The 15,055-nt window shown below is 45.6% G+C and overlaps 1 protein-coding gene across 3 annotated transcripts in view; it reads right to left on the bottom strand.

Annotated features, from left to right (window-relative positions):
- Window positions 1-13,459, bottom strand: part of LOC132831434 (cytokine receptor common subunit beta-like) — a 68,190-nt gene extending 54,731 nt beyond the window's left edge. The window contains exons 1-2 of one of the 3 annotated variants that reach the window (XM_060849582.1): window positions 13,312-13,459; window positions 12,682-13,052 (exon numbers count right to left, since the gene is read on the bottom strand). The gene's annotated coding sequence lies outside the window, so the exon portion shown is untranslated. Of the gene's footprint in view, window positions 1-534; window positions 654-12,177; window positions 12,222-12,681; window positions 13,053-13,311 lie in introns of those variants that run through there. The other 2 variants (XM_060849584.1, XM_060849583.1) reach the window with 2 other exon arrangements.
- Window positions 13,460-15,055: the final 1,596 nt, after the last annotated feature.

The raw sequence follows: 15,055 nt of genomic DNA, 5'->3' as shown, positions 1-15,055 counted from the left end.
CAAAAAGTTTATGCAGCCTCCACCCACCTTCTTACATCTCACTCCTTTTAATTTGACCCCCATCTATTCCTCTCTTCCTCCTGAGATGTCTTCCAGATTACAATTTCCATGCAGATATTGCTTGGATGGGGATTTAGATTAAAGGTAAGGTCATTATAGTGTTGTCAGACCAGAGAGCTGCTCTTTCAGTATGCAGGAAGATGGCTGGTGGCATTTTACCTGAGGGTCACCATACATCAGTTACCAAGGAAAGGGTTTAAGAAGGAGAGCCCTTCATGGTAACTCTTGGAAGAATTGAATGGACTGAAAGTCATTCCATCAAGGGGTTTTGCATCCACCTTGCCTTCATAAAGAGGTTTCAAAGGGGACTCTCCAGTGGGACAATGGGGCACAGCATTGACCAGGATAATGGGAGTTACAGTATGTTAACACAAGAATCCGAAACCACTTCCCTCCCCCATCCCGAACACATTTAAAATTGTCGCATCATCCCCAGCTTCACATACACAAACATAGGAAGGTCGCTATCCTTACCATTCCTGTCACTCTGAACGGGGGCAGGAGAAGTTCCAGTCTCCAAAGTGGATTCTGAGGCACTGCTTCTCTCAAAGGTCTACTGCAACTAACCCATTGACACATGTTTGCTAGAGAGAGATATCTTTATCTGGAGGGAGGAGTTGAAAGCGACATCATGCATTTTTACCCACAGCGCACTGTTGGTTTTGACTTCCAAGTAAGTGGACCGCAGGAAGTGGGAGGGATTAATGAGTCAATTATGATATCATCCCACTGGAAACTGGCATTAATCCAACATGAATGCTATTCCAGTTCTGACACTCTCGGTTTAACATTTACTACTCTTGAATCTTTGTGCCACAATCCTTATTGACCCATTATCTGAAATCTTGACGTTTACTGTTGTCTCATGACATAGTTAAAATGGTGCTTTTTAAACAAAGTGTTTCTAAGCGATTATCTCCTATCTAGAGGAGTCTGTACTGAGTGTTATATTACTGAAACAACAAAACCAAATTTTTGTTCACCCAAACTTCCCCTTATTCCTTTCACGTAGGTAAAAACAATGACTGCAGATAATGGAGACCAGAGTCTAGATTAGAGTGGTGCTGGAAAAGCACAGCAGTTCAGGCAGCATCCGAGGAGCAGTAAAATTGACGGTTCGGGCAATAGCCCTTCATCAGGAATACCTTTTTTATAAATACAGCGGTGCTCAACACAGCATTTTAGCGTGCTGCAGCGTTAGAGTTGATCAGCAGAAATGGCAGCGGTGGGATTCAAACCCACGCCTCTTATTCTCTTATTCTTTTCATGTGCCTGCCCCAACACAAAGAGGGGCGACCTTATAGAGGTTTATAAAAATCATGAGGGGTAGAGGTAGGGTAGATGTCTTTTCTCTATGGTGGGGGATTTCAAAACTAGAGGATATTTTTAAGGTGAGAGGAGAGAGATTTATAAAAGACACAAAGGGTGAAGGTTTTTATACAGAGGGTGGTTTGCGTGTGGAATGAACTACCTGAGGAAGTGTTGGACATAGGTACGGTTACAATGTTTAAAAGGCATTTGGATAAGTACATGGATAAGAAATGTTTGGAGGGATATGGGTCAAGCACATGCAGGTTCAGCTTGGAATTATGTTTGGCATGTTCAGGTTGGACCAAAAGATCTGTTCCTGTGCTGTATGATTCCATGACTCAGGAAAAGCAGGTCAAAGGCTAGGAATCCCACAGCGAGTAATGGCCTCCTGACTCTCAGTTGCCTGTTTACTATCTACAAAAAGGATGCTCCTTACTTTCTTAGTTGGGTGCAACTCCAACAACACTTAAGAAGCTCAACTCCATCCAGGGCAAACACATTGTTTGATATACACCCATCCAGCACTTCTAACATGTGTTCCCTCTATCACTGCAGTGGGAACAGGGTGTACAAACTACAGTAAGTAGCATTGTAGCTACTTATCAAGACTTCTTTGTCAGCACCTTCCAAAATTGGAAATGTTACCATCTTAAAGGGCGGCCGATACATGGGAACCCCCCAACATCCTGACGTGGAAATATAATGCTCTTCCTTCCCTACCATAGTTCTAATTCCCGGACCTCCGACACCAATAGCATGGTAGCTGTATCTGGACAAGAGTGCAATGATTCACCCCCACCTTCTCAGGAGCAATGACTGGTGGCTTTGACAGTGATGTTCGTGGTGTTAACCTGTAACTCTCAACAACCACTGTCCAGCCACCAGGAGAAAACAGTGTGCCCTGAATTTCTGGACATTATAAAAATGGTTATGGAGGCGTGATTCCAGAAGCTCTGCACAGTGAGGTCAGCCAATCAGACCTCATAGAATACAAGTTCCCTGACTGAGGCTGTAATCTGGTCCAATCAGGGAGCCCTGGCTGACAGGTATAAACAGGAGTGTCAGAGGTTCTGTTCACTCTGAGAGCTGGCTCTGAGGGAGCTGGGTCAGTGTCAATAAAGGGTGATTTGGTGATGGGATACTGTGAAGCTATTTTAGGGATGGTCTTCACTTTGTCGGATCCTGCCACGTCCACAAGGCTGCTTCTTGGCAATTGTGTCCGACATCGAGGTGTGTGCAACAAGAGATGTTCATATATCCTCAAAACAGGAGTAGGCCATTCAGTCCACTGAGCCTGCCCCACCATTCAGTATGATCATAGTTCATTGAACGCTTCAATACTTTGACTCACTCTATCCCCAAAAACCTTTATACCAACTGATAACCAGCAATTTATCAAGGTCTACCTTAAGCAGACTCATAGACTGAACCTCCACACACTCTATGGTAGAGAACACACACTCTCTAAGTAAAAGAATTTCTCCTTTTCTTGGTCCGAAGTGGCATCCCTTTTGTTTTTTAATTGTGCCCTTGGTTTTCAGCACAGGAACTGGCCCTTCAGCACACCAAGCCTGCACCGATTTCTAATCCTTAGTTAAACCTGCTACTTATTGCCTGGAGGTGGTCTTTGTCCCTCTATTCACCTCCCCTTCATGTATCGATCAAGATACACCTTAAACGTTGTGTACATACCTGCTTCCAATACCTCCATTGGCAGTGTGTTCCAGGCACCCACCACCTTCTGTGTGAAAGATTTTCCCCGCACTTCTCCCCTAAACCTTCCCCATCTCACCTTGAACCTGTACCCTCTTGTAGTTGACCTTCCTATCCTGGGAAAAGGCCTCTAACTATCCACCCTATCTCTGTCTCTCATCATTTTGTAAACCTCTATCAGGTTGCCCCTCAGCCTCCGTCTTTCCAGTGAAAACAAATCCGAGTTTATCCAACCTCTCCTCATAACTAAAACCCTCCAAACCAAGCAACATCCTGGTAAACCTTCTCTGCACCCTCTCCAAAGCATCCACGTCCTTCTGCAAGTGTGACGGCCAGAATTGCAGGTAATATTCCAAATGTGGCTGAAGTAAACTTTTTTACAGCTGTAACATAACTTGCCAACTTTTATATTCAATGGTCAGGCTGAGGAACGCAAGCGCGCTGTGTGCCTTCTTGACCGCTTTATCCACCAGTGACCACCTTATCCACCTGTGACCACCTTATCCACCAGTAACCACCTTACCCACCTGTAACCACTTTATCCACCAGTGATCACCTTATCCACCAGTGACCACTTTATCCACCTGTGACCACCTTATCCATTAGTGGGATCCACCAGCCTTACCTACATCTATCCTGTCTAGACATATTTTGTAGGTTTCAATGAGATTTCCTCTTGACCTTTGAAGCTCCAGAGAATTTGGATCCCATTTGTCCAAACTCCCTTCAAAGGACAGTGTGGCCATCCGAGGAACAAGTCTGATGAACTTTTGATACACTCTCTGCATGGCAATAATTTATTTTCTGTGAGAGACCAAAACTGCAAGTATGGTCTAACTGAAGCAGGATCTCCTGTACTCAAATCTCTTTCCTATTCATCCACAGGATCAGGGTATCATTAGCTTGGCCAGCGTTTATTGCACATTCCTAATTACCACGAGTCAATCACATTAAGACCATAAGATATAGGAGTGGAAATAAGGCCATTCGGCCCAATGAGTCCACTCTGCCATTCATTCATGGCTGATGGGCATTTCAACTCCATTTACCAGCGTTCTCCCCATAGCCCTTAATTCTTTGTGACATCAAGAATTTATCAATCTCTGCCTTGAAGACATTTAGCGTCCCGGCCTCCACTGCACTCTGCGGCAATTAATTCCACAGGCCCATCACTCTCTGGCTGAAGAAATGTCTCCGCATTTCTGTTCTGAATTGACCCCCTCTAATTCTAAGGCTGTGTCCACGGGTCCTAGTCTCCTCGCCTAACGGAAACAATTTCCTAGTATCCACCCTTTCCAAGCCATGTATTATCTTGTAAGTTTCTATTAAATCTCCCCTTAAACTTCTAAACTCCAATGAATACAATCCCAGGATCCTCAGCCGTTCCTCGTATGTTAGACCAACCATTCCAGGGATCATCTGTGTGAATCTACGCTGGACACGCTCCAGTACCAGTATGTCCTTCCTGAGGTGTGGGGACCAAAACTGGACACAGTACTCCAAATGGGGCCTAACCAGAGCTTTATAAAGTCTCAGTAGCACATCGCTGCTTTTATATTCCAACCCTCTTGAGATAAATGACAACATTGCATTCGCTTTCTTAATCACGGACTCGACCTGCATGTTTACCTTCAGAGAATCTCGACTTTAGCTTTACGAATTTTCTCACCGTTTAGAAAGTAGTCTATGCTTTTATTCTTTTTGCCAAAGTGCAAGACCTCGCATTTGCTCACGTTGAATTCCATCAGCCATTTCCTGGACCACTCTCCCAAACTGTCTAGATCCTTCTGCAGCCTCCCCACTTCCTCAGTACTACCTGCTGTCCACTTAACTTCGTATCTTCGGTAAACTTTTCTAGAATGCCCCCAGTCCCTTCATCCAGATCATTAATATACATTGCTGTATCATATGTAAGGATGGCAGTTTCCTTCCCCCAAGGGCATTAGTGAACCAGATGGGGTTTTCCCAACAATTAGACTCCTAATTCCAGATTGCATTTTATTGGGTAGCACGGTGGCTCAGTGGTTAGCACTGCTGCCTCACAGCACCAATGCCTCAGGTTTGATTCCAGCCTCAGGCAACTGTCTGTGTGGAGTTTGTACATTCTCCCCGTGTTTGCGTGGGTTTCCTCCCACAATCCAAAGATGTGCAGGTTAGGTGAATTGGCCATGCTAAATTGCCCATAGTATTTGGTGCACTAGTTAGGGTCTTGGAGGGTCGGTGTGGACTTGTTGGGCCGAAGGGTCTGTTCTCATACTGTGGGGAATCTAATCAAATTGCACCATTTACAGTGTGGTAAAGATTAACCTTCTTTATAGTTAAATATTAAATGCTTCTATCAATAAATGACACCTGGACAGTAGAAGCAATGTTGCTCCCAAGATTTGCACGTTGTTTATTCTTCAATTATCTTGACACAATGTCCATGAGTCTCTGCATCAGGTTCTACTCCAGGGCTAAAGCTCTACAATCCAGGTTCTATGATACAGCGCATCACTCACTATTGGTGGGGCTGGTTTGTGGTTGAGATATTAAACTGTGGCCTGCCTCTTCATCTGGCTGTTAAAGATCCCTGGGTACTATTTGAAGAAAGGCAAGGTAGCGCTGACAATGGCATGGTGGCTCAGTGGTTAGCACTGCTGCTTTCCATTGCCAGGGACCCAGGTTTGATTCCAGCCTCAGACAAGTTAGCACTTTCTCCCTGAATCTGTGTGGGTTTCCTGTGGATGGTCTGGTTTCCACCCACAATCCAACGATGTGTGGGTTAGGCAGACTGGCTGTGCTAAATTGCCCTGTTGTGTGTAGGTGGGTTAGTGGAAAAGCACAGCAGGTCAGGCAGCATCCAAGGAACAGGAGATTCGACGTTTCGGGCATAAGCCCTTCTTCAGGAATCCTTGATTCCTGAAGAAGGGCTTATGCCTGAAACATCGATTCTCCTGTTCCTTGGATGCTGCCTGACCTGCTGCGCTTTTCCAGCAACACATTTTCAGCTCTGATCTCCAGCACCTGCAGACCTCACTTTCTCCTGTAGGTGGGTTAGCCAAGGCCAATGCTGGGGATTATGGGTGGGGAATGGTGGGTTGTTCTTTAGAGAGTCAGTGCAGACTTGATGGGCTGAGTGGCCTCTGTCTGCAGTGTGGGGATTCTATGACTTGGCCAATGTTTACTTCCACCTGCCCCACCACACTGTTACTTGTGGCAAATTGATGATGAGGTGCCGGTGTTGGACTGGGATGGACAAAGTTAAAAAAATCACACAACACCGAGTTGTATTTCAAGCAGTTTATTTGGAAGCACTAACTTTTGGAGCAAAATTAACCTGTTAGACTAGTGTTGTGTGATGTTTAACTGTGTCGAAATTGGCATTTTCTACCATGATAATAGTGAGCTTCATCGGCCGTCATGCATTGTTAGAGACATTCGGTGGCCATGAAATGCAAGTTGTTGTTGCACCCAGACACGCCCATTGTAATTTTGCGGGCTTGTGTAACATGGGGGATGGTGAGTGACCAGCTTGCTTTCTATCTCTCCCGAAGATAGGACGGTTTTCCAGACTCTGCCACCTGCAGGTTGCAATCCGGGAGAAAGAACCGGCTCGACTTTCCCACTCTTGCATAGGTGTCTCATTGTCTGCAGCCCGGAATAATCAGGAAAATGGCAAGCCCCTCCCCAAAAAAACATGGAACCCGCTCCCATGAGTCCATGGGACCTTGCTGTGTAAAATACCGCCAGTCCTATTCAGACTTCGATTCTGCTCCTGACACACCGCTGAAATGGCCCTTCCTGATGAAGGGCTTTTGCCCGAAACGTCGATTTTCCTGCTCCTCGGATGCTGCCTGACCTGCTGTGCTTTTCCAGCACCACTCTAATCGGGACTGCTGAAATGACCCTTACCCTTGCAGACTCATGTATGAAAGCAAAATCTCAAAACTGTGTGCACTAACTCCGGGTGCACTCTTATTTTATTTGTTTAATTTAATTTTGAGACGGCACTGTGACTCACAGCACCCTGGGTTCGATTCCAGCCGCAGGCGACTGCCTGTGCGGAGTTTGCACATTCTCCCCGTGTCTGCACAGGTTTCCTCCAGGTGCTCCGGTTTTCTCCCATAATCCAAAGAGGTGCAGGTTAGGGTGGATTGGCCATGCTCAATTGTCCACAGAGTCCATGGATGTGTAGGATAGGTGCATTAGTCGGTGCATTTTTTAAAGAATTCCTACAGTGTGGAAACAGGCCCTTCAGCCCAACAAGTCCATACTGACCCTCCAAAGCGAAACCCACCCAGACCCATTCACCTACATTTACCCCTGACTAATAACCTACACTATGGGCAATTTAGCATAGCCAATTCACCTGACCTGCACATCTTTGGACTGTGGGAGGAAACCGGAGCACCCGGAGGAAACCCACGCAGACACGGGGAGAATGTGCAAACTCCACACAGACAGTTGCCTGAGGCGGGAATTGAAACCGGGTCCCTGGAGCAGTGAGGCAAAAACAGTGTAACAGGGTAGGGGGAATGGGTCTGGGTGGGTTACTCTTCAGAGGGTCAGTGTGGACTTGTTGGGCCGAAGGGCCTGTTTCCACACTGTAAGGATTCTATGGTTCTGTTTCTCTTTTCCATCCTGGCTGCCCAGTGTTCACAGCAGCCTACTGCTTGAACGAAAGGTCAGCGATTGAGCAACCAGCCCTCCCATAGAAACGGCAAGTGATCTGACCACCAACTCAGCCAAATCAACCCGACTACATTAACCCGCCTGCTGGTGGGATCTTTCTGGGCCACGCTTGCCTACACGCGGACAGGTGGTTGCATTTCTGTCCCGGGGCCTGAGGGACTCTGACAGCACCGGCCTTGTGAAAGGTCCACATCTTCTCGCTGTGCTCTGCATCAACTTAACGCGTTAATAAAGGTGGAGATAAAAATAAGGGTTCATTTTACAGCCTCCAAGAGGAATAAATTAATGTCAGAAACAGGATCCATCCATTTAGCCCCTCAGTGAGATCATGGTTAATCTGTGGCCTAAGTCTACATAGCTGTCTTTGGCCATATCCCCGAATCGGAGCGTTACATCAAGATACAGTAAACATACAGCTCAAAAGCAAGGTTTCAGCCCATTTGGTCCATGCAGGTTTCAATGCTCTACTCTACCCTTCTCTCTTCTTTCTCCAATGCACCTTAAGAAGTGTATCTTTTTGTTCCTTCCTCCTGTTGGTGGGGATCTCTCCTTGCCCTTAAAGGAGGCCAAGCTATGCACTGCAGACAGGCAGGAGGTTGGAAGAACACAGCAAGCCAGGCAGCATCAGGACGGACAGGCAGGAGGCTGGAGGAACACAGCAAGCCAGGCAGCATCAGGAGGGACAGGCAGGAGGCTGGGGGAACACAGCAAGCCAGGCAGCATCAGGAGGGACAGGCAGGAAGCAGGGGGAACACAGCAAGCCAGGCAGCATCAGGAGGGACAGGCAGGAGGCTGGGAGAACACAGCAAGCCAGGCAGCATCAGGAGGGACAGGCAGGAGGCTGGAGGAACACAGCAAGCCAGGCAGCATCAGGAGGGACAGGCAGGAGGCTGGGAGAACACAGCAAGCCAGGCAGCCTCAGGAGGGACAGACAGGAGGCTGGAGGAACACAGCAAGCCAGGCAGCATCAGGAGATGGAGAGGTCGACGTTTTGGTTATAACACTTCTTCAAGACAGTTCTGAAGAAGGGTCACACCCGAAATGTTGCCTTCTCCCCTACTTGATGCTGCCTGGCTTGCTGTGTTCTCCCAGCCTCATGTTGGTCTACTTTATTGTCTCTAACCATGCTGTGCCTTGCAGCTCTCTGTGAGCTCTGTTGACTGGTTAGCAGAATGATCACTGACAGCGTGGGTTCAATTCCTGCATCAGCTGAGTTTGCTGCAAAAGACATGTCTCCTCAGCCTCTACCCTCACCTGAGGCATGGGGACCGTCAGTTTAAACCACCACCAGCCATCTCTCACTAATGAAAGAGCACCCCAATGAACTGGTATGACTTTAGCCACAATAGCTTCACTCCCTGTGGAACCAAACACCACATTCCTCGCCTTCTCTTTGAGTGAAAGGCCTTTCTTCGGAACACCCTGAGGCACTTATAAGATACTATTATGTACAGTTTGCAGGTTAGTATTCATTTTGTTTAATAGTCTCTAGCTTAAAACAAACATTTGCACTAACTCTGCGTGCACTGTTACTGCTTTTATTTGCTAAATTGGAATGCTAACTTTTAGTCAAAGCACTTGTTCATAACTCCAAAGCACAGAGACGGTTCATACAGTCATCCAGCACGGAAACAGACCCTTCGGTCCAACCAGTCCATGTTGATCATAATCCCAAACTAAACTAGCTCTACCTGCATGTGTATCCCTCCAAACCTTTCCTATCCATGTACTTATCCAAATGTCTCTTAAATTTTGTAATTGTACCCACATCCACTACATCCTCTGGAAGTTTGTTCCAAACGTGAACCACTCTCTCTGTGTAAAAAAGTTGCCCTTTATGCCTTTTTTCAAACCTTTCTCTTCTCCCCTTAAAAATAGTCTTGAAATAGTCGCTAGTCTTGAAAACCCCCACCCTAGGGAAATTATATCTACCATGCACCTTATCTATATCCCTCACGATTTTATGAACCTCTATAAGATCACCCCTCAACCTCTTACACTCCAGTGAATAAAGTCCTGGTCTATCCAGTCTCTCCTAATAACTTAAACCCTCGATCCTGGCAGAATCCTGGTTGGTCCTCTCTGAACCCTCTCCAGTTTAATAATATCCTTCCTATAACAGAGCAACCAGAACTGGACACAGTACTCCAGAAGAGGCCTCACCAATGTACTGTGCAATTTCAACATGACGTCCCAACACCTCTACTCAAAGGTCTGAGAAATGAAGGCAAGCGTGCTAAACACCTCCCTAACCACTCTGTCTATATGTGACACAAACCTCAAAGAATTATGTACCTGAGCCCCTAGGTCTCTCTGTTCTACAATAATATCCAGGGATCTACTTTTAATTGGATAAGCCCTGCAAGTGTTTGCTTTACCAAAATGCGATATCTCGTATTTATTGAAATTAAGCTCCATCTGCCATTACTCAGCCCATGGACCTGATTGAGCAAGATTTTAGATATCCTTCTTCATTGTCCACCAGATCAACAATTTTGGTGTCATCCATAAACTTACTAACCATGCCTTCTATATTCTCATCTAAATAATTTGTATAAATGATAAACAAAAGTGGATCCAACACAATCCCTGTGGAAAACCGCTAGTAACCAGCCTCCAGTCTGAAAAACAACCCTCCATCACCTCTCTCTGTCTCCTGCTGTTAAGCCAATTTTGTATCCAATTGGTAAGCTCACCCTGAATGCCATGTGATCTAATTTTACTAATTAGTCTATGCAGAACCTTGTCAAAGGCTTTACTAAAGTCCAAGTAAACAACATCCACCACTCTGTCTTTATCAATCGTCTTGCCTTACTTCCTCTTTTATCGCTTCTGAGGCCTCTGTAATGTGAACTGTTTTCAAAACAACAATATTTATTTCCCTGCATTCTCTAGCCTCCATGTCTTTCTCCACAGTAAAAACTGACATGAAATATTTGTGCCATCTCCACACAAAGGTTCCACACAAAGACAACCTCTTTGATCTTTAAGGGGGCCTACACTCTCTCTAGTCACCCACTTACTCTTAATGTATTTGTAGAATCTCTTTGGATTATCCTTAACGTTATCTGCAAAGGCGATCTCATATCCTCTCTTTGCTTTCCTGATCTTAAGAATGCCCTTACACTCTTTATTCTTTTCAAGAGATTCATTGGAACCCAGTTGTTTGTATCTAACCTATGAATTTTGTTTTATTCTTGACTAGGTTCTCAAAATCTTTATTCATCCATTGTTCCCTAATCCTTACCTTTCACTCTAACAAGAACATTATGTCTCTGATCTCTCAATACCTTTTGTAGTTTCCTACTTATCAAACATTCCTTTACATGTGAACAGTCTACGCCAACCAACTTTTCAAAGTACTTGTCTCATACCATTAACATTTGCCTTATTCTGATGAAAAGCATTTATGGAAAGTTTATTCTTTTAAAACAAATAGAATTATGGTCACTAGACTCAAAGTGTTCCCCTACTTTCACTTCAGTCACTCACCCTGCCTCATTACCCAACATTCTGCTCCATCTCTCGCAGGAACATTGAAATATTGATAAAGAAAATTTTCTTGAATGCATTTAACAAAATCTTCACCATTCAAACTGTTAACAGTATGGCAGTCCCAGTCAATGTTTGGAAAATTAAAATCACTTAATATTTCAAACTTAATATTCTACACCAGTGTTTAAAAATAGAGAAAAAATATTTTTAAATTGGGGTGGCACGCTGGCTCAGTGGTTAGCACTGCTGCCTCACAGCACCAGGGACCCAGGTTCAATGCCAGCCTCAGGTGATTGTCTGTGTGGAGTTTGCACAATCTCCCAGTGTCTGTGTGGGTTTGCTCTGGTTTCCTCCCACAGTCCAAAGACGTGCAGGTCAGGTGAATTGGCCATGCTAAATTGCCTGTAGTGTGAGGTGCATTAGTTCAGAGGGAAATGGGTCTGGGTGGGTTACTCTTCAGAGGGTCGGTATGGACTGGTTGGGCTGAAGGGCCTGTTTCCACTGTAGGCAATCTAATCTAATACCCTTACATACATCTGAGGTCTCTCTACAGATTTGTCCCTCAATTTCCCTCTGACTATTGGGGTGGGGGGGTGATGAGAATATGATTCCCACAAGGTGATCACTCCTTCCTTATCTCTAATTTCAACCCATATATTTTCACTGGATGATTTTTTTTGCTGAGAACTATCTTCTCTAATTACAGCAGCAATTGTTTTCCTTAATCAAGTCCACCACTCCCCCCCCCCCCCCCCCCGCCCATCTCTTCTGTCACCCTTCCTATCCTTTTTGGAAATGGGAACACTGAGCTGTCAGTCCTTCCCATTCTCCAGCCACGTTTCTGTCATAGCTTTGATTTTTTTTTATTTCAAAAATATACTTTATTCATAAATACTTTGACCTATACAACTGGACATGCCGTACCTTAGCTTTGATGTCCCAAAAGGTCCGGTAAGGGTATCCCAAATTTACTCCCTGTGGAACCAAACTCCATATTCTCGCCTTTCCTGATGAAGGGCTTATGCCCGAAATGTTGAATTTCCTATTCCTTGGATGCTGCCTGACCTGCTGTGCTTTAACCAGCAACACATTTTCAACTGTGATCTCCAGCATCTGCAGACCTCATTTTTTACTCTTTTGAGTTAAAGACCTTTCTCATCCACCAGTGGCCACCCGGACATTTACAGTTTCTTGGTCAGTGTCCGTTTTATTGATTATTCTGCAGCTCACATTAAAACAAATCTCAAAGCCAAACATCTGCGTCTCTCAGCTAAAGTTAAACGCTGACTTTTTAGGCAGTGTACTTATTCATAACACAAGAGCACAGAGACAGGGTTCAAATAATCGAAATTTGGGAAATGATGCCATGCAGGAGAGCAGATCAACCTCGAATATCCCTGAGGTTGAAAACTGAATTAAATTGCTTACCTTCTGGGACACAGTCCGTGCGTTCCAACTCATGGTGATCAGCTAGTGGAGAGCTTCCTCTTTCTAACAACCCTTGCGTGTACTTGGCTGACTGGAAACTTTTGTCAGAAGCCTTTTGGGCGGGGGGAACAGTAAAAAAGAAGGCTTTACCACCGTCTTAAGATTCAACAGCGATTTTCGAGAGAACGTTCCTGAAATTCTTGGCTTCGTCCCGGCGATTTGTAGCATTGCCCAGACGCGGAATAGTTAAAAATAAAAAAATAACAGCCGCGTAATTTACTGTACGAGGTTGGCTGCACGTCAGAAGCTGGGAAATTCCATGGATTGGGGTTTTGGCACCGAGACAACTGAGACGTGAGCAAATGTCATTCCTGAAAATGCACAGAGAGGGACCAGGAATGAGTCATACACTCAGGACCAGAGACACAGAGAGAGAAATAACTTGTGAATGGGACAGAGTTAGGGAGCACAGACAGACCAGGCATGACCTGCCAGTGAAAGAAACTCAGGGGAATGGGGGTGGCACTAAGGAACTGAGAGAGGCACACACACACATAGGGACGCGAATCACCACTTTTAATACAAATGAAGAAGAAAGAACCGCCAAAGGAAGGCGAAGCAGTGATTTACCTGCACTTCCCTTCAGTACAGTAACAGGCAGCGCTGCCTGCTCACACTGGGATCCCCTCTGCACTGACCGAGCATCCCAATTCTGCTGGGAAAGTTCTCTGTCTCTTTAACGCCCCAGCGTGTTCCCACGCCAACATCTCCGTCTCAGTTTTGATCCTGCAATGCTTTCACACAACCTGAAAGAAACAGCAGCTCACTTTCCGCTTGGGCACCTCAAGGACTCAAGACTAATTTACCAGCCCTACTGCATCCTTGCATGTGTGTGTGTGTTTTTTTTTAATCCACCCCCAAAGTTGTTACTACATGTTTTAACACCCACTCTCAGCCATACTTAGTCTTATTACCAGGACGAGGAGGAGCCGGTGTTGCTGTAGAAGTGAGGAGAGTAGGAGAGAATGTGTCGGCTGTGCTAAAAGTATAATGTGATAATAGGGCAAAGTTAAAAATCACACAACACCAGCTTATAGTCCAACTGGTTTATTTGGAAGCACTAGCTTTCAGAGCGCTGCTTCTTCATCAGGTGGTTGTGGGGCAGGAACATAAGACGGGGCGGCACGGTGGCACAGTGGCACAGTGGTTAGCATTGCTGCCTCACAGCGCCTGTAGACCCGGGTTCAATTCCTGACTCAGGCTACTGACTGTGTGGAGTTTGCACGTTCTCCCCGTGTCTGCGTGGGTTTCCTCCGGGTGCTCCGGTTTCCTCCCACAGTCACAAAGATGTGCGGGTCAGGTGAATTGGCCAAGCTTAAATTGCCCGTAGTGTTAGGTAAGGGGTAAATGTAGGGGTATGGGTGGGTTGCGCTTCGGCGGGTCGGTGTGGACTTGTTGGGCCGAAGGGCCTGTTTCCACACTGTAAGTCTAATCTAATCTAAGTCTAATCTAATCTAAAAGACAGAACTTATAGCAAAAGGTTACAGTGTTGTGCAAGTAAAATGATATATTTACCAAAACCTCACACCTTTAATGCATTGCCTGAGCTGAGATGTCACCTATTTTTATAAAGCCTTTGCGTTATTAATGAACTGAAACCTGCAACCCATTCTAAAGGATGAAAGACTTAACAATAATCCAGTTTATTTTTCGATTAGATTCCCCACAGTGTGGAAACAGGCCCTTCAGCCCAACAAGTCCACACCGACCCTCCAAAAAGCAACCCACCCAGACCCATTCTCCTACATTTACCCCTGACTAATGCACCTAACACCACAGGCAATGTAGCATGGCCAATTCACTCAACCTGCACATCTTTGGGCTGAGGGAGGAAACCCACGCAGACATGGGGAGAATGTGCAAACGCCACACAGACAGTCACCCGAGGTGGGAATTGAACCCAGGTCCCTAGTGCTGTGAGACAGAAGTGCTAACCACTGAACCGTTGTTAAATATACCATTTTACTTGTATGACACTAAGCTTTTGCGATAAATTCTGTGTCTTATGATTCTGCTCCACAGCCACCTGATGAAAGAGCAGTGCTCCGAAAGCTAGTGCTTCCAAATAAACCTGTTGGACTATAACCCAGTGTTGTCTGATTTTAACCTTGTCCTATTATCACATTATGCAAGTTGCTTTTAGCGCAGCCCACCCATCGCTCCTACTCTCCTTATCACGTCTACAGCTTTTCTTCAATCCTAGCCTGCTTTATATAATTCCCTCATCTACCCAGCCCTTTCAACGGTTGCAGGGAGAAGGCAGGAGGGGAGGGTTGAGAAACACACCAGCCATGGCCAAATGGTGGAGCAGACT

Source organism: Hemiscyllium ocellatum, chromosome 33 (genome assembly GCF_020745735.1).
Source record: "Hemiscyllium ocellatum isolate sHemOce1 chromosome 33, sHemOce1.pat.X.cur, whole genome shotgun sequence".
NCBI classification, from domain to species: domain Eukaryota; kingdom Metazoa; phylum Chordata; class Chondrichthyes; order Orectolobiformes; family Hemiscylliidae; genus Hemiscyllium; species Hemiscyllium ocellatum.
This window is presented reverse-complemented; position numbering and strand designations above follow the sequence as displayed.